A 4,851-nucleotide genomic window follows, 5' to 3' on the forward strand; every position below is an offset into this window, starting at 1 on the left:
GGATATATGAGACAGAAGAAATAACCTTAGACTTCAAGAAGAATGTAATAATTCCAGTTCAAAAGAAAGCAGGTGCTAGCAGATGGGAGTATTACCTGTGTGGTTGCAAAATACTGACACAAATTATTTACAGATGAATGGAAAAACATAGAAGCCGACCTGAGGGAAGGTCCATTTAGATTCTGGAGAAATGTAGGAACATGAGAGGCAATACTGATTCCCAGACTTCTTAGAGAAAGTTTTTGACATTGATGACTGGAATACACTCTTTTAGATTCTGAGAGTAGCAGAGGTAAAATACAGGTAGTGAAAGGATATTGACAACCTGTACATAGAGCAAAAAAGTAGTTATAAGAGTCGAGGGGCATGAAAGAAAAGCAATGGTTGAGAAGGTAGTGAGGCTGGATTGTACTTATCCCTAATGTCATTCAACCTGCACATTAAGTAGGCAGGGAAGAACCCAAGAAAAATCTGGAGAAGGAACTGAAGTCCAGGGAGAAGAAACAAAAACTTTGACATTTGCCAATGACATTGTAATTCTGTCAGATACAGTAAAGGACTTGGAAGAGCAGTTGAAAGGAGTCGACAATGTCTTGAAAGGAGGATATAATATGAACATCAACAAATGCAAAACAAGGATAATAGAATGTGGTTGAATTAAATTGGGTGATGCTGAGGGGATTAGTTTAGAAAACAATACACTAAAAGTAAGAGAAGAATTATGCTATTTGGGCAGTAAAATGAAAGATGATGACCAAAGTTGCGATGGGGCGGTAAAATAATGGAGAAGTGCGGTTGCAGAGTTCATACGAATGTGCATATACAAATTTTGGTTAAAGAAAGTTATTGCAAATTTTGGCTCTCAGATAAGTCTCAGGGCATGATTTCCACACTTGGTGCATTAGTACACTTTCACACCAGCGCATTAGTTATAGTTTTTGAATTAATTATTCACTCAGACATAAGTACAGTTTATGCTAGGGAACAAGAAAATCAGTTTTTCACGACACAGTTCAATCAGTATATATTGGCGTTATCTTTTCTTTCACACAATGAAATTAGCACTGGTGAGACGGTTTACAGTTTTACTTTAATAATAATTTGACTCCGAGCCCCCAATAGCAGTTATGTAGGCTGCTATAAACGAAAATGACTCAGTCAGTTCGAACAGAACCACAAGTCCCACTGTCCTCTTTGTTGTAGCAGTTTTGGCGCGAAATCACAGATCGCCACATGTTCACTTATGCCGATGTACACTTCGTAATTCGCACTCACACAAGTAATCGTAGCACTTCCAGTTCACCAAATATATGCTTGTACACTTGCACTATTAAACAATGCTCTTTGTCGGAATAAATCGGCGCGAGGAACAATTCTCAAACGACCACATGGGCCACCCTCAAGTGGGGCTCCCTCGAAAACGACTGACCAGCGACTGACCCCTGGCCCAGGTGGCTACTCGCTTATATAGGCTCGGATGTCCACTCCCTGGTTATTTAAGTAGCAATCTCACCAGTTAAGGTTACAAATTTTGATGCATACATCCCTCGACAGAAATAAGTACAGCATCGGAACCGCACTAAAAAGTACAAGTTATTTACTATGTTACATAAATTTCTAGGATTATTCTATCGCCCATAAATCAAGTTTTAGTTTTTGCAAAATTTCGCCACTTAGCGCAAATTTGTTTGTTGACATCTGTGCTGCAAAGTTTTAACATAGAACTGCATATAGCACGGTTTTTAGACGTAACCTATACCGATCTACGTATTGCGCTGCTCAAAATCTTCATATCTATAATAATTAATTAATTATGGGCGATGAATGTTAATAATAATTTGCAAACAATGAAAACTATTGCAAATTAAGTGCATAGTATAACTTAACTAGTTTAAAATACGTGTGATGCCACCCAAAATATTATATAATGCCGTTCTTTACGTCGTGAATTTTCTATTGAATTTTATAAACAATTTTCCATCAAACTTTGTTTATTGCTCTTTACAGGCTTAATTATTTATGAATCTTAACATATGACTACGGCACTCGATCCGCCATGACGAAACGTCTTTAATGAGTGCTCGCTCATCCCTGTAAGTTTTTATTTACTATTTTTACTAATCTTTCAGTTTTCGTGATATTAACCGATTTTGAGGTTACTATAACTTTTGCGTCTCGTGACTTGAAATAAAGATCGAAGAAGGTGCATATTGCTGACCACAATCCACTGCCGCATCGCTCATCACCGTGAGTTACATAGTTTTTGCGTAATGCGCGAAAAACTAAACAATGCCCGAAGCTGCGGGCCACGTGGCCGCCCGGCCGCAGAGACCATCCCAACGACCATTGCAAATCTCGCACGGGCGCGCCACGCGCTTCCGCGAGTCGCGTACCGTGCAGTGCGCTCGCTCTCCACAAATCAGTCCGTGCATACTAGACCTATTCACCTAGTAACACGGGTTTGTACCGTCACAAAGTGGGGAGGATACAAAATGTAGGATGGCAATGGCAAGGAAAATGTTTCTGAAGAAGATAAATTTGTTAACACTGAATGTACATTTAATTCTTAGGAAGTCTTTCTGACGGTATTTGTCTGGAGTGTAGCCTTGTGTGAAAGTGAAATGTGGGCCATAAACAGTTCAAACAAGAAGAGAATAGAAGCTTTTGAAGTGTGCTGCTACAGAAGAATGCTGAAGATTAGATGTGTAGATCGTGTAACTGATGGAGATGTGCTGAATGTGAGTGGATATAAAAGAAGTTTGGGGCACAATTTGACTAGAAGAAGGGATCCATTGATAGCACACATTCTGAGACACCGAAAGATCACCAATTTAGTAATGGAGGGAAGTGTGTCCGTGTGTGTGTGTGTGGGGGGGGGGGGGGGGGGTAGGTAGAAATTGTAGAAGGAGAGCAAGAGATGAATACAACAAGCAGGTTCAAAAGGATGTATGTTGCAGTGGTTATTAGGAGATGAACAGGCTTTCACAGTGTAGAGTAGCATGAAGAGCTGCATCATACCGGCCTTTGGCTAAAACCAGAACAACGACACAGAGAAGACGTGCAAATTCAACAAAATATTTTTATTCAACTTTTGCGTATTAGGGCAGCCTGATAGTCACTTGTTGCTATTGTAAACATGTCTATTAAGACTTCATATATAAGATTTCTAGTTATGATGCATCATTGACTTGCAGGTCTACCCAGTTGTATACTATTGTTCTCTGCTTGGAAACTCCAGGCAGCAAAGATGAGCCATAAAGTGCCACATATCACTAGTGCTGTGCTTGGATTTCCCTTATTTTAACGCTCAGTGCTACAGTGCACAGATCCCTTGATTGCTTACCTTCCCACCAACAGTAGCATATCTCTGTCATGGTTATTACAAACCGTTAAGGCAATTTCTGATGTTGAGATAACGTAAAACTATATACCTCATGTGTAATTAGTGATTTATCTCACCATAGCTACGTTTTCCATATCACTAGAAAGAAAAGTATTACTTTTAGTTCCTATAAACTCACACCAAAGCCCATAATCGCCTCACTGTGGGAACTGGTGGTTGGGGCTAGCAGGTAGCAACGCTTCCTCATTCCTCAGGGGGAACTTTTCGAATTTCTGTTGCTGACCACTTCTAATATTGCTCTTATAGTGTAACCATCAAATGCAATAACTGAAAAAACAACAATGATGATGAGAGTAACAGAAACAGGACAAAAGCGAGAACATTCAGTCTTAACAGTAGCTGAAACAAATAACAAAGTTGCAAAAACAACATTATCATAATTTCCAATTAAGATGCAAGTGTACATTCATTGTGCAAAACATCATATGTCTAGTACAATTCGTGAATACAGTTGCATGTAATACAGAACAGGACAAAAGATTTATTACTTCTTGAACATTTTCACATATAATGAGTGTCATCAAATGAAGCTCATATATTGTGCTACTAGAACCATTAGATAGTATTTACACAATTGATCACTTAAGTAAAGTGTAGAAGTTTTCTGTCACATAGTAATTAATGACTAGTTGATTGAGAGATTTATGATTTATATTTGACTATAAATGTCACAAGATACAAAACACCAGGCCGCATTACACAATTTCAAGGCGTTTATAGTGCACTATATATACACACCATAAAATGTGGTGAAATGGTACAATGGAGTGAACAGAGATAAAATGCAGTGTTTGTTATAGCATGTCTTTGTATTGGCAATTCAAAGTAAATGTGGACAACAATGACATTTCCCCGACCATGTAAGTCAGTTCCAAGGCCTGTGACAGATAGCTGTTTTATCCCACCACTTTTGCTATTCAGTTGTATTGTTTACTTTGAGAGTTTGTGTTGTGCTCTTTTAAGATACTGGAAACATCACTCGCCAAACACATAGGCTACATTTCAATAAAGTTGAAATGAATGTATCTATGATCAATAATTTGTTATTGTTATTACAATTTTAAGTAACTTTTTTTAAATAAAAATTTAAGTAAGTTTTCTCTGCATCACCCCACCCAAATGAACCTAAATTTTACTGATTTTTTTTATTTTTTATTTTTTTTTTTTTGCTATATAAGAATCCTAGAAGACTTTTATAGAGGAGCACCAGGTACCAGAATCAGAACATTTGGAAATATCTCATGACAGCAATGAAGAAGATGAAACATGTTACATGATGCCTCAGGAAAAAGTGAGGAAGAGCCTGAAGTAGTTGAACCAAACACTGAAGTTGATTACGTAAAACTCATTCTAGGAACGAAGCTTATGGGCTGCAAAACTAAAAGATCAAATAACAAAAAAGGACAATCTGTATTATTTGCAAGTCTCGTGTGCGTCAGAAAGCAGCA

This window comes from Schistocerca gregaria, chromosome X (genome assembly GCF_023897955.1).
Source record: "Schistocerca gregaria isolate iqSchGreg1 chromosome X, iqSchGreg1.2, whole genome shotgun sequence".
NCBI classification, from domain to species: domain Eukaryota; kingdom Metazoa; phylum Arthropoda; class Insecta; order Orthoptera; family Acrididae; genus Schistocerca; species Schistocerca gregaria.